This window comes from Callorhinchus milii, unplaced genomic scaffold (assembly GCF_018977255.1).
Source record: "Callorhinchus milii isolate IMCB2004 unplaced genomic scaffold, IMCB_Cmil_1.0 Scaffold64, whole genome shotgun sequence".
Lineage (NCBI taxonomy): Eukaryota > Metazoa > Chordata > Chondrichthyes > Chimaeriformes > Callorhinchidae > Callorhinchus > Callorhinchus milii.
In genome coordinates, this window is record NW_024704805.1 from 237,659 (window position 1) to 259,869 (window position 22,211).

Genomic DNA, 22,211 nt, shown 5'->3' on the forward strand with positions numbered 1-22,211 from the left:
GATTTTAAACTCCAGGTATAGGGCAGTTTACGCCTTACAACTGTACCTGTATAGATCACGTATTACAACTAGATGTAAAATGTTCTTTTGTTACTCTGGTGTAAATTGCTCTAACTCAGCTAAGTGTTCAGTCAAACAATATATTCGATGAACTAAAAAGGCAAGGAATTGAATTAAAATGGGGGAGCAAGTGGGGCAGCAAGTGCTAGCAAAGAGACACGTCAAAGTAAGAGAATGTGAATAACATCGAATGCTCGCATGCTCCAGAGAAGAACGGAAAATATGACGAAGAAGCAGGGAAATTAGACGAATGTATAAAATTCCGGTGGAGAAGATAGCAACAAGGAAAGGCCCAAAACAATTGTGCTGTGAAACGTTCCCAATTCTGAACGTGATGCAACTATAAGCCACCAGCAGATGGCGCACTAAACAAACATAGACAACACGGGCTGCAACTCATAACTTCTCACGTTTCTTTCTGTAACGAACTTCCTTTACAGCAGAATCAGGTGCTTCCTGTTGCAGTTGACATAGTTCATACATATACACTATTGCTGCTTCAACCGAAATTTACAAATATTGACGAAAGTATTAACACGAGGCTTAGGTTGATCAAGAAACAATATATTCTAAATACATATTCTACATTATTACGTTTTACCAAAGAGTAGCCGCTCTTAAATTGTTTTCTTTGCGGTGTAGAAATTCTCTCAAGAAAGTTGTTGCATTATCGGCTTCTGTCACGCTTTCAGGCAATGCATTTAAGATCAGAACAACTCGCATGTGAAAAAAATATATCTCACCGTCTCACTGTTTGTGCAGGCAATTACTGTGAACGTGAATAATAAGCTATTTGACAAATTTATTACTACATAATGAAAAAAATCGTAGATAATTCATCACGAAACTAAAACATTCCAAAGCGACCAAAGTGCTCACTATGAACATATACTGGATTATTTTCTGATGTTCTGGGCTGACACTCCAGAGCAGTCCTGGATTTCTGTATTGTCGGAGTAGCTTGTCCTACCGAGGAGATCTTAAACCCAGGTCCAGGCGGCTTACATGAAGGGACTATGCTGATGCCATTGCACTTCTCGAGAAAGAACAAGGTTTCTACCGGTGTCTGGACAGACTTTCCATCAGTAAAAATCATCTTTCATTCATAGCTGTTTGTGGGACATTGTTATATACAAATTGGAGGCAAAGTTGACAAACTCTAAACTCGACGTTAAAACCTGAGAGAAGGTTTGAGGCGAATCGATGAAATGACAAGTCTGTATTTGATAAAAACATTTCTCAAACACGAATAATGAAAACGATTGTAGGGGCATGTCTTATTCAACATTTTAACAGTAACGGTAATAAAATCAAAGGTTGCATTATATACACTGCAAAATTACGTCATTGGGACGTGTCAAAGCTCTTCACAGAAGACTCTGTAAATTGAAGTCACTATATTGTTTGATGCCAATTGTGTACAGTGTCCCACAAAACGTTGTTGTTTGAGTTGCCTTATTTGTTTGGCACTGTTGGTGTGGGATAGTGTTCGGGTGTGGAATGGAGGAGGTGAAGTGGGGGGAGGTGTGTGGTGCGTTTGTTTGTGTTGTGCGGGTCAAACGTGGTCGTCAACTATGCAAAACAGTGGCCCACACAATGCTGTGGGTTGAGTGACCTGATTGTGTGGCACTGTGTGTGTTTGTGTGCGGGGAGTGGAGGGGACGGAGCGCTGTGTGGGCGGTGCGCTGTAAAGTATTGGCAGTGATTGGGCGATGCGGCTCAGTGAGGGCGGGGCAGTGACTGAGTGACGTAGCTCTATGGGCGTGACAGTGGCTGTGTGGGCGGGGCTCTGTGCGGGTGGGGCAGTGACTGAGTGACGTTGCTCTGTGGGCGTGTTAGTGGTTTTGTGGGCGGGGCTCTGTGTGGGCGGGGCTGTAACTGTGTGGCTACTGAGCCCCAAAGCCCCATCAATCCACATTGCGGAGTTAACGTCATACACGGGATCAGGTGCTCATGTGGGAGACATGTGCTGTGCTCTCAATCACTCTCAGCTTACTTTGCCGTTAGTATCTTTTTTTATATCTTTTTTTCTTAACATCTTGTTGCACGTTTTACAACAATATAACATTAATAATCCTTTGATTAGATATTGCGCCTTTCCATATATTGAGACGATTGTCAGCAGCTGTTTTGATCAAATAGTCTCATCAATTGAGTGTCCAAATTATTATCTATTTTATATTGATATATCATTGAAGGGCTAATTACCGCTGGTAAAGAGAGATGCCAATCGAATAACAAACTTGTTTCTATTTACTGCTTGGTAAACAGAGTCGTACGGAGCCAGGAAAATTGCCTAAGCTTTCGCTCTGCCCTGCTATAAAAGCCAGATCATCTTGCTTGTGAGGCGATTGCTCTCAGCACTACACTGCAGGAATCCACAGAAGACAATCTTGCTGCTCAACAGTATTTTCTTTTAAATCCCAGGAAACAGCATGTAAGACATTGGGAATCAACCGATTGCTGAAATATCAGTTGAAGAGGATAAGGATGTGAAATTGTGCTGCGCCTTAAAGAAAATCAGTGATGCCACCTATCTGTACTGGTACAGACAAGCTTCCAGAAACGGTCCTGTCTACATACTTTACTGTATTGCAGGGAAGGATTATTTGAGCTCTGACTTCCCAGATCGATTTTCCTCCAATGTCGATAAAACTAATGAAGATTTCGAACTGAGTATTGTCACCGTCCTTATCAGTGACAGTGCCGTGTATTACTGCGCCAAAGAGCCCACACTGCTGCCGAGCTATGGCGACTGCGTACAAAAACTCGAAATGGTTGTTTTGCCGCTGAACCGCCAGGGGGCGCCATTGGATAAAACTGACTTGATATCTGTTTAAATATAGAGAAAACCGATCAAGCAGTTTGAGTCATATGAAAAAGTATTGTTTATTTTTTTATAATGCAAGCTGCGCTTAAAACATGATCATTCTAATAAATTAGAGTGGACCATGTCGAAAGTCCTGTAGTCATTCGTTGCAGGTGAGAGTAGTTACCTCGCAAGCAAGAGGACCTGGGTTCGATTCCCGGGTGGGATTAAACAGTGGCCTAATTTATTTGCTCCACATGCATGCCACTGTATACCTAGCAGCAAAATGAACATGTTAGCCGACTGGCGGATGGCTTTTCCAGTAGCATCAATTTATTTAAAAAAATGTGTTCACTCAATCAATGCATAACTATTTGTGGGCAATATATTATCACTTTTCACCCCCAAAATTACAAAATCACAAGACTGTACTGTATATTCTGCAAAGCAAATGAGACGTCTCAACGTTCTGGTAAGTTATGGCATGGCACCAAATGAAAACATTTATGAATTCAAAGTAAGAAACATATTTCGCTGTCTGTCCACTGGTTGTCACTGGTGCTCTGATATTTTGACCAGACATCACTGGCTTGAAAGCCTGTGAAAAATGGTTCAATAAAGCATGTTTCTGTTCCCCACTTCTAATCATTTTCAGCAGGTTTTCAACCGCATCCCATTGCTTGGTTGCATTTTCCATTCTGAACAACAGATATAGTCGAAACGCAGAGTATTGGAAACAAAGTTGATTACAAATTGTAGGCGATGAGCCGACACAATGTAAGAGTGCGTCAGGATTCTCCGACTGTTCTGCTCCCATTATTACTGAAAAACCTCTTCCTTATATCCGAAAGTATCCTAAGATATACTCGAAACACAGAGTATTGGAAACAAAGTTGATTACAAATTGTTGGCGATCAGTCGACACAATGTAAGAGTGTGTCAGGATTCTCCGACTGTTCTGCTCCCATTATTACTGGAAAACCTCTTCCTTATATCCGAAAGTATCCTAAACCTGGTTTCTACGGAATCCAGAGAAACTTTTGAGCTCATTCGCTTAATCACAAGATTCTTCGTACACTATTCCTGAAGTCTACCAATTATCAAAATCTTGGCACTTTGCCAAAGTACATGTTGCTCCTACAAGTTGGTGGATAGAACACTCGACTCGCGACCAGAATACAAGGTTACGCTTCTCATCATTGCGAAACGTTGTGCAAATTTCCTTACTCCACACGATTCTGTTTAACCGAACAGTAAATAGGAACCCGGTTATTCGTCGAATAGCGGACAGATTGCCGGGGCAATAATACCGTAAAAAAGTGATAAATTGGTAATTTATTCAATGACTGTTTGCGATGCACTGCTGTGCGCAACTGCCTGCCCAGCTTCACTCTAAAATTTATTTAATATTCTGTAAAACATTTCGAGACGCATCCAAGAGCTGATAGCGCTACATCAAGTGCAAGAATTATTATTATTATAATTTTATATTTCCTTGAGTCTTTGTAACTAGGTCTGTCTGCACTGCCTCTTTCACACATTACTATAGTTTGCGACAGCGAGGAGAAGGGAATCTGAACATAAACGGTAGGAGGAGTCGTAATACACCTCCAGCAATGATCAGAGACAAGACAATGAGGCGGGGATAAGAGACAACTCTTCCAATGGACAAATGTTTACAACCAGACGCTGCATTTTGATAATTTGTCGTTTCATTTCAACTGAAGATATTGACGTGAATCGAAGGCAATTAAGAATGAAGCAGATTTACAAAGCAAAATATATTATTTTGAAGCTGATATTATTTCTACTGTGTAAGTAGCATGCGAGTTCTGACAAAGGCTCAGTTGTTTTCCTGCTAAATAATTCCAAATTAACGTTGGTAGATAACTTCTGAATTTCTATCCAAGAATTTTTATTATTATTTTCCAGGTGATTTGGGTGAAAGCGATGTCTCACAGACACCTCAAGCCGTGACAGTGAATGAAAATGGAAATGTTTCTATGGAATGCAGTACCACTGTGAACAACCCTTTCTTCCATTGGTACAAACAACATGGAAAAGGCTACATTCGCTTTTTGGTTTTGGGAAAAAGCGACGTAAATATGAAGGACAGGATAAGAGCTTTGGCTGAGAGAAAACAGAAAAACTGCACCCTAACCATCGAAGATTTGCGAATGTCAGACACCGCCATTTACTTCTGTGCGGAGAGCACAGTGATGTGTGTCTATGAGGGACCTGTACAAAAACATGTTGGGTTTACTGCAGCTCAATGGTTAGCGCACTCGACTCGCAAGCGTGAGGGCCTGGGTTCGGTTTCCGTCCGGGCAAAGTGTTGTGCACGTTTTCTTACTTCACAGGCGTCTCTTTACCTTTCAATGTGTAGGAAGCTGACTGTTACTTGGTTGGCAGACCGCTATTCCGGGGGTAATAATTATTTTAAAAAGAAAAGAAAATTTACTTAATTCCACAACATTTAGTGGGACATGGCTGTGTGCAATCGGCTGCCGCATTTTTCCAATATCAGACGTAATCAATTCACTTCACAATACAACCTACGAAATGCTGTGTAATATCTCGAAGACGTATCAAATGCAAGGTTTATTATTATTTTTGTTGGTTTACTGAGCGGGAAATAGGAACCAGGTTGACAGAAGTTTGTATATCTATTTTAATCGATCAAAAAAGTGAAACACTCGATTAAAGACCGTTTGCGAGACGCTACTGTGTGAACTTAGCTGCCAGTTGTTGTCCACAAAATACACTGGCGATAAACTTCTGAAGACCTTATGGACTCCTCGGTAATTGATAAGGCTTGATATGAAACGCAAAGGTAATTATTATCATACACAGGTTGGTTTGGTTATTCAAAAGAATGGTGGTGGGTGTCCCCACATGTGGCACACACCGGTTAAGAAAAATAAATGTGAACATATGAAGAAGTATACAGCGAAATAAATCGTACAACGCAGGAACTTGTAGAATTGAATTATGCTAAGAAACTTGTGTTTTGTCCCCAAACTGCTGTAACCCAGTAGCCTTGAGCGCAGAGTGGCAAGAAGAAAACTCACAACTAATTGAGGGTGAGACAGCTGAGAAACTGTTGACGAAACGTGGCTCCTTCCCTTTCGTTTTGAACCCTCTCAATGGCTCGTTTCACTTCGTTACCAAATTGACAGCTGCCCCCGGGGATGTGAAGCCAACACACATTAGGTCATGGTCTTGCCATCTGCACACACTCAGTGGCTTCCACTGAATACCCCGTCCTGCCTTCTTTTGATTATCTGTATTACAATAAACCTTGACATTGAATAGAGCGAATAATTTCGCATCTGAGATGTCTCAATTGGCTTCAACGAATATACTCTAAATTATATTGGTTGTGCATGTTGAAGGCGAAACAGGATATTTATACCCAGAAAGTAAATCAGCAATCGACTAACTACCAGGTTCCTACCTACTACGCGGTAAACAGAGTTGAGCGTGGAGTAAGGAAATTTAAACAACAGTTGGCCATGCCGGTAATCGAAACGACATCTCTCGTTGTGTGGCGAGGGCTTTAATCCGTGAGCTACAGAACTCCACAGATGGCATATGTATCCTCATCTCATGTTTGACCTTTTGATAAACTTAAAAATGGGTGTAATTTGTTGCAGGTTTCAGACACCCGATTGAACAAAGACATATCAGTGATTGGAGAGAACCAATGGAGGAGCGATATGGCAGAGCAGAGAAAATGACGCATAATGACACAGACACAAGGTTTGGGCAGAACCCTCAGACCTGCTCCCTCACAGTATAGAGTAACTTCTGTTGGTTATTTCCTGTTCATTCCTCCACACGGTATCTTCCAGCCTCCCAGCCAACATTTTCCAACAACACCATCAACCCACCCTCAACGCCCTGTGCCTCTAAATACATATGACGATGTACATCTCTGTGGTAGCAGTGATCATTACCCTATCAGGTAAACCATAAACTAACTCTACCCTCCTGTTTCCTGCATATATTATCAAATGTTTAAGTTTTATTTATGGCTTTTATGAAATTCTCTACCGCAAAAGGCTGCGGATGCTCAGTCCATGTACAGGTTCAAGACAGAGATTGATAGGTTTCTAAAAGATAGAAGGATTAAGGGATATGGAGATAAACTATGCGACTTGCGTCTATATCGAATCCAGGTACTAATACAAATATTATTATTGCTGTTGATCGCTGATGTGTGTGTGTTCCCAGGACATTGTGGAGGAGATTCTGTGACACAGCTGCAATCTACTGTGACAGTGAATGAAGGGGAGTTTGTTTATCTGCAGTGTAACTATACAGCTGCAAGCACCACCAATAACTATCTGTTCTGGTACCGTCACTTTCCCAACAAATCTCCAGAATTTATCCTCAGCACATCCTCCAACAACAGGATCAAGCAAGATGCAGACTTTGCAAAAGAACGTTTCTCAGTGAATGTGGATGAAATGGGCAGAACCGTCCAATTGAAAGTATTACAAGTGAGAGTGACAGACTCCGCGGGGTACTACTGTGCACTGAGCCCCACAGAGGCACAGATCAGCGAATGCGCCCTACAAAAACTGCCGTGTGGGTTCCTGTAGCTGAGAGGTTACAGCACTCGCCTCGCAATCGAGAGACGTGGGTTAAATTGCCAGTGGAACGAATCATTGAGCAAGTTTCCTTACTCCTCAAACTTGTCTCTGTTCAGGTAGCTGTCAGTAGTAAGCCGCTTGTTAGTCTATTGTCGGTTCGTTCCAGTGGTAATATTTCCTTCAAAATAATAATAATAATATATTTGTCACTCAATCCATTGGTGCACTGATGTGCGGAAATTAGCTTCCGCTTTTCAACCACACTGTGTGCATCGATTAAGTTGCAGCGTATGTTACGAAGAATAGCAACGTCTCGAATACGTGATAAGGCGCTATAACAAACGCAAGAATGCAATGACTATTATTATTAAATACAATCAAGATATAGTCACTGAGATAATTTTAAACGTCTTGCTTTCATGTGAGTCTCGATACAAGTGCATCTCTTTTTGTGCTGCTTCAGTATGTAGGAAAGCATGAAAAACAACAACTTGCATTTTTATATCGCCATTCACAACCGGGGAATTAAAGTGGGGATGAGATCAATTTGCTTTCAAATGGTTCCAGTTGTCCAACTGCCGTAGCTACGTCTAACAAGAAGATGAGTCACTAAATACACATATTTCATAAGCTGCAACTTGCAAAACTTGCCACGTTTCTTTTTGTAACTAACTTACTTAGCTCCAATAACAGGTGCTTCCTCTGACTGTTGGCATAGATCCCTCACAAAACCTATTGGTGCTCCAACTGTCATGTACAGAGATGTATCCAAAGCGTGGCAATGGGTAACTCAAGAAGCAATTTAATTTTATTATTTTTTATATTATTATCTTTCGCCCAAATAAGCGGAAGCCCTTAACTGGATCTCACTTCGCTAATACATGCACTATGTATTGTTAAGTGGATTGTTTTGGTTTACTTTGGTAAGGAGATTAAAACTGACATGGCTTCGTTTAATTTAGGAAATGAAGAACTATCGTAGATGGACATTCCCTGACTCTGGACTCAATTCCAAACAGGACTTGACAGTAATTATAATAATAACAATTCTTGCCTTTGATATAGTGTCTTTCATGTTGCAGGTGTAACCAAAATGATGAAACCAGCTGCTGTCAAAAATAAATGGAGGTATTTTGTGGGCAATCAAAACAGGCAATCTTCATAAATTAATTTCCCCACAGATATTCCTGAAGCGAGCGATGGCTTTTACCTAGAGCTGATTGATACTGCAGCCGTCAAACTGCCTGAATAAGAATTGCAGTCCAGACTGTGAGATCATGGTGCAGAATGGGATCCTGAACGAAAAACATTCTGACACCTAAGAGAAAGTAACACCAAGAGAAGTAGGTTGCCACCCCAGCCTTCATGATTGAAAGTAAACATGTATTGCTTATGGCTGGGCTGCATGGTTCAACTTCAACCAAATGAATGCATTCACAATAATGACAATAATCCTTGCATTTCCTATAGCACTGCATGACGACTTCGAGACGTCTCAAAGGGCTTCACGGATAACACTATATAGTAAATTCATTTTTGGTGAATCAAGAGTCTATCCTCCATACGAGCCCAGATCCACTGGCTCCCAAACGCCAGCAGATACGATTCCGCTGGGTATCACTGTGCGCTAAGGCACAGATCAGCGTTTCCACCCTACAAAAATTGCCATTTGTAGTCCTGTAGCTGCGGGGTTAGAGTAATCGCTTTGCAAACGATACCAAATGGGTGGACCCGGCAGAGCATTTCAGGTTGAGCAGTTACAATAGGTTCGATTAATGCCTGCAATCGAAGCACTAACTAAACAAATGTCCATGCTGGTCCACGTCAGTAACTAAAGTATACTCATGTATGCAAAGAAGAAAAATGAAGATTATTTCGTGTTTTATACATTGTGTAGTCAGCGCCTTGGGGCATCCTGCTGATGTGACTGGAGCTCCATAAATGTAAACGTGTGTTTTCTACCACGTAAGTGTTCAATCCTGGCTCAATATTCAGAAACTTATTACTCAAGACTACAGGAAAAGAGCGAAGAATAAAATTAAAGTGTGGGAACAAATAAAATCAGCGACTCGTTACAGTAAGAGTTTGTGAAGCTGATTGGAGCCGAAAATTCCAGGGAAGCTCAGACACTATGAAGAATGAGCAGTGAAATGAGACTAAGAAATAAATTTGGTGGAGCAGATCGGACCTGGACAGTTAAGACGTACTGTAGAGGCAATCCACCAGCAGATGGCGCACTAAAGCCACACATAACATGAACTGCAAGTTGCATAACTTGTCAAGTTTCTTTCTGTAACTAACTTCGTTGGCAGGAATAACAGGTGCTTCCTGTGACGGTTGACTTTGGTACACTCATAAACTAGTGCTGCCTCAGGTGAAATGTGCAAACCGTGTCTTAAGCATGAATATCAAAAGGCTAAGTTTGCTCAAGAAACAATTGGTGTGACCCTTTTTCTATTTCATCGTTTTCATCCCAAATTAGCAGTCGCCCTCATGTTGATATCAATGCGATAATACATTTGTTTGATTTTTAAAACGCCAATTATGATCAGTTGTTTTGCGTTTAATTTGGGAAGGAGATTAAAACTGATGAGTTTAATCGAAGTGAGGAACTGTAGAAATAGGCTCGACAAGGCTCGACACACCAATTCCCTTCTAGTCGATATTTCCAACACTTCCAATCACAAAGCTGCAGATCTCCAGAGTTCTGCACCTCATGTCTTCTTCCCCAGAAAGCTGCTTGACCCATTCGCCCCCAACATTGCCCGTCTCGATTGGCTCCCTATCCCCCAGAGGATAGAAATCAAAATTCTCTTCCTCAAATTCAAGGCTCAAATCTGTCGGCTCCCTCCGCTCAGAAGGCTCCGGTTTGCTTCACGTCCCACGCCCGACCTGTCCTACAATCGGCGGCTGGGTATTCATACTTTCTGCCCCTAACCTACAGATCTCCATCCCAATGCCCTTCGCCTCTCTCCCGCCCTTGTCTACTTCAAGGCGCGTCTTAATAATAATAATAATAATCCTTGCATTTGATATAGCGCTTTTCACGTCGGGAGGACGTCCCAAAGCGCTTCACAGAACACACTGTAAAGTGAATTGACTGTATATTTGTTGGCGAACGCGGCAGCCAATTGCGCACAGCAATGTGCCACAAACAGTCGTAGATTGAAAATGACCAATTTAATTATTGTTTTTTTTTTTTGGAGGGATTATTATTAGGCTCTGTGTGGAGTAAGGAAACTTGCCCAAGGTTTCGCCCTCTGCCTGGAATTGAACTCAGGTCTCACACTTGCAAAGCGAGTGCTCTAACCACTGAGCTACAGGACTCCACTTCACTTAAATCCCTTCACTTCGAACGAGCTTTCAAGCACACTGATACCCTTACTCTCCGCCACCCTCTTTGATCCAGAACTCCAGCTCGAGTAGAAATACTTGTCTGTCCAGCGCTTTTGGACGTCCTCCAGACCTGAATAATAACAATCTTTTCCGTTTGACAGACCGACTTTTCACGTTTTCGAGACGTCTCGAAGCGTTTCACAGAATAAACACTCAAGTGTAGTGACTGATTTTTTTGTGAGCGAAACAATGGACGGAAATATGCGCAGTAGTGTCCCACATACGGGCGTGGGTTGTTTTAGTCCAGTATAATTTTTTGTCCTGTTGACTTATTTTTTTCCATGATGGATTATTATCTGGCTTGTGTTTATGTGTGTGGAGTAAAGAAACTTGGCCAAGGATTCGCCTTCCCGCCCGTGAAGCGAACCCAGATCTCTCGCTTGCGAGTGGAATGTTTTAACCAGTGAGCTACAGACACCTCTTGGGTGTAAGGCGCCATACAAATGTAATTTTTCCTGTGTTGCAATACTTGTGATAAGCCCGTTGCTGAACGATATCGCTTACCCCATGTAGTTGCAAAGCAGACTTCGATATTTTCCGCTCGATTTCACCACAGATCCACGATTGAATTCATACGGTTCAGAACCAAAAGTCATTTGCAATCAATCCATGGCTACTCGGAATATTTTTCTATTTGCATATACCTTGGGTAACATGATGAAACTATCCCTTTAATGGGACTGCCGTTTGATTATCTCTTTTGAAATGGTATGAAAACGTGAATAGGGTTCCAAAAGAAACCCATTCCCGAGTGATATGATTCGACGTGTGCAGAGTAAGAGGTGCTGTTGTTCGTTCCTTTCGCTTTTTCCTGTCTTTTCTATTGATTATTTGCTAGCATGAAAGTGAAGGAGTAGCACGACGTTCTGATTTGGTGCCAAGATGCCTAAATAACAACAACAACAACAATAAAAATGTGTTAATAACAATGATAATGTTATCAATAGTAGATGTAGTAATTATAATGACAATAGTAATAATAAAAGCATTAACAGCAACATTAATATGAATAATAATAACAGTAATAATAATAATGAACCTTGCATTTGTTACAGCGTCTTTTCACGTCTTTGAGAAGTCTCAACGCGTTTCACTTGATCCACTGTGAAGTAAGTTAACTGTATATTTAGTGGTGTTGGGGACGGAAATATAATAATAATAATAATCCTTGCATTTGAAACAGCGCCATATCTCGACTTTAAGGTTTATTCATAAGATACACTTTAAAGTAACTTTACTGCATATGTTGTTTGTCAAATGCCTGGCAATAGATTGTGGGAATCGTGTCAGGCCTCTTGGGCGGTCTCTCGCCCACTTCCTGAACGATGCCGTTCCGCAGTATTCCAAGGAATTGCTCATGAGTACACAGTCACATGAGAAGCACAGGACAGGACATACCAGTCACAGGAGGCAGGGAATCCTATCTCAAAACTACTGTTCTCCCTGCAAGCGAAAGATCTAATGGGTAGGATATTCATACCTGGACAAGCAGGGTGAAAGCTTGCCAGACATCGATCTCAATGCCAATCAATGCGGTTTTAGCTGGGTAGATTCCAGCAGATACCCCAACGCACATGATGAGCTAACCCAAGCCTTGGCTCTTGCCAACTTGCGCCGGAAACTCTGGTGAATTAATGAATCGGTTATCAGGATGCATTCCTCCAGGGAGAGAGAGGGAGTGCCCATTCCCATTCCAACAATCTATCCCTGATATTTCCACTTGTAGGTGGGATAGATGGAAGTGTCTGATTGGTTTATAGACTGTTAAGCATGGCGATGGGTTTCTTCACGTGTCGGACACCGGGTAGGTCAAACACAGTGAAGCAAATACATATCAGATATCGAAAGAGTGATGGGAGATTGATATCAACAACGATCTGTGTGGGTTATCATCAGCGTTTTTCACACACATAACCGCAAAGACTGAAGGGCAGCAATGAGGCTGTTTGCTGTCTGCCTTGTGCTGGGAACGTTTATGACAGGTAAGGTTGTGGAGAGCAAATTCAGTGTTGCATCTGATTGTTAGCTCCATTTCTACAACACCTGGTGGAGAGAAGCCTGTAGCTCATTATTTAGAGCATTGGCTTCATTGCATGACAATTAGAGGTCGATTCCCAGGCGAAATCTTAGGTAAGTTTCCTTGCTCCACACGACTCTTTTTGCCTAGCAGTCAGTAGGAACATGTTTGATATATAACCTCCGTTTGAACAAAAGAAGTAATAATTCCTTCCAAATAATAATGTATTCAATTCAACATGTGGTCCTTCAATTAATTTCCCATGGATAAGAAACCATTAAAACAATCAAATAAATTCATAATTAGGTAACTCATTGCAAGAGTGAATGCAAGAGACACCTATGCGCATATGGCTGCCTTATTTTGCCCCAAAAATGACTAATAGCGCCATTCCCATGGGTAGGACGCCCTAATGCGCTGAATAAATTCAGTAAACGTTTGAACAGTATATTGCCGTGTTCGTCCATGTTTATTACAGATGTCTGTGGGGGGGACTCTGTGACTCAGAAACATGGTGGTTAAGAAAGAAGGAGAAACTGTGACTGTCGAAATTACCTATCCAACTACCGGAGGCCCATATTATCTGTTCTGGTACCGACATTACCCATACAAACAGCCAGAGTTTATTGTTCGGAGATATTCTTCTGGGAGCGACAGTCCATTCAAAGGAAAAGGATTTGAAAATCGTTTCAATGCTCAATTACAGAACTCCAAATATATGACCAGTTTATCCATCTCTGTGCTGGTGGCGTCTGACAGCGCTGTGTACTTCTCTGCATTTAGCCTCACCACAGTGAAAGACTGCACTGCAAGTGTCGTACATAAACTGCCTTCACTTTGTACAAAGGGAACATCCGCGTCTCTTTCTCCAGCAGTAAGTAGGAGCACGAGTGTTAACCGATTGGCAGGTTGCTTTTCCGGGAAATAATCTGAAAATAAGCAAATCATGTGGTCACTCAATCAAATGTACTGCTGGGCGTAAAATTCTAACAAGTTTCGGCCACAAAACGGACATTAAATTCAGTCGACAGTGCATTCTGTGAAACGCTTCGAGAGTTGTCGAAAACGTTGTAAGACGATATATCAAATATAGTTATGGTTATTTTGAATACTCATATTCCATGGTTTATTCTGTGTTACTTTTTTTCAATTTTGTTATGGTTTTCCCCACCGTGGAGTCCTGTATCATATTAATTAGAGCCCACGACTTACAGGCGAGAGGACCTGGATCCGATACACAGGCTGGATCGGGGAAGACGAAACCAAAGGAAGTTTTCTGACTCCACACCCACGCCTCTGATACACTCGGGTAAGTTAGAAACTGGATGTCAGTGACTAGGTGGATCGATTATCCTGCGGTAATATTTCCCCCAAAAAATCTTTAAAACATGTCTTCTTTCGATCCAAGACCATTAGTGGGTCACTGCTGTGCGCAGTTCGTTGTGCAGCATATTAGGTTAAGCACTTTGAGATGTTTCGACGACGTGATCAGGCGCTGTCCCAAAGAGGATCGACTTCAAGTTCGTGACACTTTTCTGTAAATCGCTCGACTCCTCTGCACACCACCCCCCACCCCACCCCCCCAACCCCACCACCCCGACTTCTCTGACCTCCTCTTTCCTCACAACAGCGCCCGTTGCCTTCGCTTCACCGGGTATGGCCTCCTCCTTGTCCCGCGAGTCCTCCTCTCAAACGTCGGCGGCTGTGCCTTCCACCACTACGCCCCGAGGCTCTGGAACACCCTTCCTCTCTCCCTTCGCACCGTTCCCTCTCTTCCCACTTGCAGGTCGCCGCTGAAGACCTTTCTTGTCGACCGCTCCTTTTTGTTCACCTTCCTCCACCTCCCCGTGGCTCGTCCCCGGGATCCGTGACTTTGATGCGGTCTAAGACGCTGTCCGGCCTGGAGGGCGCTATACATACCCAAATTGTGGTTGTTATTGTTGTTGTGTGAAATGCGGTTATCATTATTACTTTGACTGTTGTCGTTTTGTGTTGAATAGTGTTATGTGGGCAAACAGAACAGCCGAAATGTGCCACAAACAGGAGAGATAACAAGCCTCGTTGTCCAGGTTATTGTAACCGTGCGACCTCGAGTGGACTCGGGTTCTGCGGGGCGGGGACTGTGTTTGCGGGGCAGTGACTGCGTCTGCCGGGTTCTGCGTGTGCGGTGCACTGTGTTGTCCGGGGACTGACTGATTGAGGGGGGACAATCTTTGGGCCGGACATTGACCGGTTCGGCTGGGCTCTGTTTGTGCGCGGCAGTGACTGGTCGGCTCCTGTGCCGAAGCCCCACATAGATAGGCATCAATCCAGATATGATGAACATTTCCAATAAACAGCCAAATGTTTGGAGTTAATGTCAGACTCGGGATCAGGATGCTCATGTGGGAGACATGGGCTTTTTTTTCAATGACCCTCAGCTTACCTTTCCGTTTCAAAATATTTTGTCATATGTTTTTCATAATATAATAATAATGACCCACGCATTTGATATAACAGCATATCATGTCTTTGAGATGTTTCAAAACGCTTCAGTGCATATTTTTATCAAGCGAATTGGTTTTCCATTTTGCTGGAGTAACGTGACAGCCAATTTACACAACAGGGTCCCACAAACAGTCGAAGGATAGAGGGACCAATACATATGGCCATTCACTGTTATCTTTGAAGTGATTTACCCCTGGTAGATTATCGATTAATCGACTAACCATCTGGATTCTACTTTCTGCTAAGTAAACAGAGGCGTGAGGGTAAAGGAGATCCGCCTGAGGTTTCGCTCTGCCCGTGGCCACTCGTTTGCGAAGCGCGTACTTTATCGAATACCAACAGTAATCCACACAAGATAAACTTATCCCAGTAGATAAGTGTTCATTTTAATCAGAGGAATCAGCCTGGAAGATCCTGCGAAACAATCGACTGCTGAAATATACGCTGAAGAGCGAGAAGGTGTGAAACTATCCTACAGATTCAAGACATTGAGTGATGCCTATAATCTCTATGGGTACAGAGATGCTTCCAGGAACACTCCTGTTTACATTCTTCTCTCTGTTGGAGGAAAGGATGAAAGGAATCCTAACTTCCCGTATCGATTTTCCTCCACTGTCCAACAAACGAGTGAAGACATTGAACTGAGAATTTTCATGTCCTGATCAATAACAATGCCGGGCATTACTGCGCCATGGATCCCACACTGCTGCCGTGCTATGGCAGCTCTGTACTAGTTGTTTTGCCAATACAATATGAGAGGGCGACTTTGCTTCAAATAAAACACTAAAAAAGCTTTTATGTAATAACAGTACAGCTTGAAATTGATGAAGCGCATTATCTCTTCTTCGATGCATTGTAAAATTCTTCACAGAATATGCAGCAAAGTGAACTGACTGTTTTTTTTTGTGGTAGAAGTATGGCATCCAACTGCGCACAGCACTCTCCAGGAACAGTCGTTCTTTACTAACCGATTTATTGTTGATCATGAAGGAATGTTACCCGTGAAATCGAACTCAAGTCCTCTCGCTTCAGATACGGGTACTACTGCCGCCACATTACACAACAGTGCAGTCAATTCCCATTGCAAAGTATTCTGTGAAACGCTTTCAGCCGTCACGAAGATTTATTAAGGTGATATCTCAACTGCAATGATTACTATTACTTATTTTTGACCTCCGGTGCAATTGGCCGCCAAGCTTTTTTCCACGAATCATTCAGTGACTGCAGTTTACAGAATTTCATGTGAAGTGCTTTGAGAAGACTCCGAGACGTGACAAGGCACGGTATCAAATGTAAGCTTTATACTGTTTGTTTCAGTCTGGTTTGCGAATGTGTCAGACACAGAGTTTATAAAAAATAAATTTTAACATATGAAACATGAAGAAAATACACCTTATAATATAATAACTTGAAATATGCTGGAAAACTTGTATTTTGTACCCAATTTTCTGTAATACAGATGCATAGAGCAGAAAATAGGAAGGAAACTTGCAACTATCTGGGGCAGAGAAATCTCAGTAACTGCTGACATCACCTGGCTCTTCCGTATCGCTTTGAACCCTCTCAATATCTCGCTTCCTCTCGTTACCAAATTGACACCTGACCCAGGGGATGTGAAGCCAACACACATTAGGCCACAGTCTAACCACCTGCACACACTCAGGGGCTTCCACTGAATACCTCGTCCAACCTTCTTTGACACGTAAAACAATACCAATCGTTGTCATTTGATACAGCGCCTTATCTCGATTCTGACACGGATCAGGATGCTCATGTGGGAGACGTGCGCTGTGCTCTCAATAACTCTCATCTTACTTTGCCGTACGTTACTTTTTATGCCTTTTTCGTTGTTAAATAACTTATGTTATGTTTTGCAAAAATATAGTAATATCTATGCATTTGATATCAAAATAATATTCATGCATTTGATACAATTTCGATAATAGTATTAAACCGTGCCTTTGATATAACGCCTTTTGATGTATTTGAGACGTCTCGAAGTGCTTCACGTTATACTCTGTAAAATGAACAGAATATGTATGTTGTGGGTCAAACATGGCAGCCAATTGGCACAGCAGTTCCCTGCAAGCAGTCAAAGGATAGAGTGACCAATATGTATTAGTATTCACTTTTCTTGTTGAACAGATTATTATCGCTAGTAAATTCATGCAACTGTCGACTGACATGTTGAGTAAGGAAAGTTGCCTAAGTTGCCTAAGCTATATCAAATGCAAGGATTATTATTATTTACGAACCGCTTGGTTCCTCTCGCATGCGAGTCGAGTGCTTTAACCAATACCCGAAAGGATTCCGCAAACGGAAACTTATCCCACTACAAATGTGTTGATTTTTATCACAGGAATCAGCCTGCAAGACCCTGGGAAACAATCGATTGATGAAATATTGGCTCAAGAAGGAGAAGCTGTCAAAATATACTGCAGTTTAAAGAAAATCAGTGATGCCTCCTATGTCTACTGGTACAGAAAAGCTTCCAGGAACGCTCCTGTCTACATACTTCGTTCTTTTAGAGGAAAGGATAAGAAGAATCCTGACTTTCGTGAAGGGTGCAGGGCAGATGGGGACGCAGAGTGATCGAAAGCACTGTGGAGAGGGTGGTCTAGATATTGGTCTTGAAGGACGCAAAAGGTAGGCCGAGGTGGCGGGACTACGGGATGCAGTTCGAGAGTTTGGGGGCAGATTACCAATTCAAGATGGTCACCCTAACCACTCAATCACTTTAGGTTGTTGCCCCTTCCTACATCTGAGTTATCCTGGAAAACTGCAAATCTCATCCATATTTTATGACCAAGCCTGTGACCAAACTGAATTGGTTCGAAAGAGACACATTGCCCCCTTCCCCTCACCCCCAGAGGATAAACTGTGACACTTTAACTTCCCTCCCACAATGACCAGGAGGTGTTCACATCACACGATTAGGAAGTGAGGTCATGGCGATCAAGTGGCACGTATCTCAGTGCTGTACGTCCCAGACCTAACCCAATATCTTACCAACAAAAGAGCTCAGCTGGGGAGTGATTGATGGACATCGCAGAAGCGTGTGTGTTTCTGACTCTGGCTGCCATTTCAATAGGTAATTCGTTGCAACAATAGTAAACGCTTCAATTATTTTCCATGATGACTTTTATTGAATCGGTTTCTCTTTTATCCTCAATATGTTAAGCATTATAATATTATTCCTTGCATTTGATGTAACGATTCAATTTGACATTGATACGGCTCGAAGCACTTCACATAATATACTGCAAAGTGCAGTGAGTGTGTATCTTGTGTGGGAAACGCAGCGGCCAATAGTTTACAGCCCTCTTTCACAAACAGACGTACATTGACTGACCACATTGTTATTGTTATTAATTTGAAGGGATTAGTATCCCCAGAAAGCGATCTGCTATCGGACAAACAACAATGCTTCTCCTCACAGTTGGCTAAACTTTGATATATGCATCAAGTAAACTTGCCTTAGATTTTCACCTGTCCACTCCGGGAATCGACCCCGAGGCCCCTCAATTGCGAGGCGAGCGCTCTAACGATTCAGCTATATAATTCCATGTTCTGGTCTTTCAGGCCTGACCCAAGGAGATTCTGTGACACAGAAAGTGGCTTCAGTGACTGGGACAGAAGGAGGAAGTGTGATCATGGAATGTTATTATGATACGTCTCTAAGCAACTACTATTTAAGCTGGTATCGAGAACAGCAAGAAAGACAACCACAGTATGTGCTTAAGAAGTATTCCAATGGTAACACATATAAAGCAGACTTTGCTGAGAAGCGATTCTCTATTGAGCTCCAAACATCGACAAAATTCTGTAGTTTAACCATCTCCCTTTTGGAGCTGTCTGACAGCGCTGTGTATTACTGTGCTCTTGAACCACACAGTGATGGGCACCAGTCAGAGTCTCGTACAAAAACTAGCAGCGTTTAGTGGGTTTGTGCTTCTGTCTCTCTCGGCCGCAGCAGCGATTTCCTGTGGGAAGGGAAACGAGACAAAACACAAAGAGAACATCACATTCACAGCTCATCCGACTTTCACGCAAACAACTCAATGATCCCATGATCTCAACTGATCATGCAGTAACCGTGGTTAGAGCACAGGCCTCGAAAGCGAGAGACCTGGTTTGGATTCCCCTTAGGGCGAAATCTTTGCAAGTTTCCTTATTGTACATACCTATGTTTAGCTTGCAGTATGTTGGAACCTGATTGGCTGATTGCTTTTCCGCCGATAGCAATTCCTTCAAAATAATAACTATGATAATAATGCATAATTTGGTCACTCAGTCCACGAATCTTTATGAACCACATTTGTGTGCAACTGGCTGCCGAGTTTGGCGCACAGAATACACAGTCACTACACAATATTGTGCATTCTATGAGGAGCTTTGAGGCGTGATTTTATAAGTTGCTAAAGCAAACGGAAGATTAATCATAATATTTATATTATGATCATCCTTACCGTTAATGCTATGCCTTGCACGATTAAGAGAAGCTGAGTGAGAGGAAACCTTGTCAACAGTGACTGGTGAACGCCGCTGTATAAAAGCCATTGTTTGTTGTATTGAGACGCGGCTGAGATGCTAATGAGGTGACCTGAGACTTTGGCTCCGCCAATGACGCCAATCACTGCGGGTTATCAGCAAAGTGATGGCACAGACACAACCACACAGACTGAGGAGCAGCAATGAGGCTGTTTGCTGTCTGTCTTGTGCTGGGAACCTTTATGTCAGGTGAGGTCGTGTTGAGCTAATTGAGCAGTGTTGGTGCTGATGGTCAGCTTCATTACAACAACAACTGGTGGAAGAAAATCTGTAGATCAGTTGCTAGAGGCCTCGCGACCCAAGCGAGAGGGCCTGGGTTCGATTCCCAGGTAGAGGGAACCCTTCGTCAAATTTATTTAGTCCACCATCACACTCACGCCTCTGTTTACCTAGCAATATGTAGGAAACCCTTTGCTTTATAATCCAAGTGTTATACCCCTTCAAAATAATAACAATTTCAAACGTTTTCAGTGAATTGGCGGATCTCTTTTCCATCGGCTGTAATCCATCACTTTTTAAAAAATGTAAATTTTTTGAATCGTTCCATGATTTTTTGTGAGACAGTGCTAAGCGAAATTGGCTACCGCATTTGGCCGGAAAAAATGCACAGCAATTCACTTGATGGTGTGCTTTTTGTAACGCATTCAGACGGTTGAACGGTGTAATACGCTATATAAAATACATTGTTTATTTTTTTGTCGTTATTAACAAAGAATATGTGTATAAAGCCTTTCCCTTCAGGCAAAATTTTTATTTAAATTTTCTTCCTCTTCCACGTTTATTACAGAAGGTTTTAATGCGGACTCTGTCACTCAGAAAGCTGCCACAATGGTTAAGAAAGAAGGAGACCATGTGATTTTACGATGCACCTATTCCACGACTGAAAGCTTTTACTATCTCTATTGGTACCGACAATCCACAGATAAGCAGCCAGAGTTTATAGTTGAGATGCATTCCAGCAATGAAAATCCAGTCAAAGCAACAGGATTTGGAAATCGAGTCTCTGCTCAGCTACAAAAATTCAGTTCATCAACCAGTTTGTTTATCTCTGGGCTGGTGGTGTCTGACAGCGCTGTGTATTACTGTGCCTTTAGTCTCACCACAGTGATAGACTGCACCGCAGGTCTCGTACAAAAACTGACTTTACTTTGTACACAGAGATGTTATGTCTGTTGAGGTATGTGCGGAACCTTGGTCAGGCCTTTAGGCCCTGAGGGGGCAAAAATGGCTGTATCCAGACTCAGCGGAAACCACATTCACCTCACATCAAGTTGTCAGCTAACCGTTCACATCATTATCTGTCACATTAAATGCAGAAAACAATTAGTGAACTACTTAGGCGTTACAGGCCCAGTTGCTGTTGGATGACTTCAGGTTCTAAATAAAATCAAACCAAATCATGTTTCTTTTGTTTTTTTTTAATTTGCATGGAGCTGTGTGGCGGAGTGGGAACAACACACGTCTGACAAACAAGAGGACCCTGGTTCAATTCCGGGCCTTGTAAATTCTTAGGCAAGTTTCCTTACTCCACACACAGACCGCTGTTTATCTCGCAGCGATAAAGAACCCGGGTGTAAATTGATCGGCGAATCGCTTTTCCGCGGGAATAATAAATCCTTCAAAAATAGTGTTGGTCTCTCAATCCATCACTGTTCAAATGAGCGTCAAATATCCTAAGGAACGAATCGAAGCGATCAGCGATATTCTGCCTGATCCATGTGAGAGTCCTGGAAGATTTAGTATTCCAAACGTATTGAACGTAGTGTTTGTGGAGGTCGCTGAAGTTCGGTGGCAGAGACCCTGTTAGCATCTAAAGTTGGAAGAGGATCTACAACATCTTCTCAAACGTTTGTGTCCCCTTGCCTCATTCAGTGCCTGTCTGAAGACCATCCTTCTCAACCGACTCTTCAGTGATCATCACTCCTGCACCCACCATCCTCTCTCCCCTCTCTCATCCCGAGTACAAACGCCTTCAATCTCCAGCGACTAAGGACGTCCGAACAACCCGAAAGACGTTAGTTATTGCTGTTTACTGTTGTAGTTGATGTCCAAAGGCGCTTTATCAAATGCAAGGATTAGTATGATCCTTCCTCACAAAACTTTTATCCACAGTAGCTTTGACATCATCTTGTGGTGGCTCTGAAATCATTGAGCATGTAAATGAGTGTTGCCCAACGCCCATATTTAGCGGCGTGACAATGTCACGGTGTAAGTGTGTCAAGGAAACGCTGCTGTGGGGTCACGGATGTGATGTTGAAACCCTTCACCGTCGACACACACATTCAATCATCAA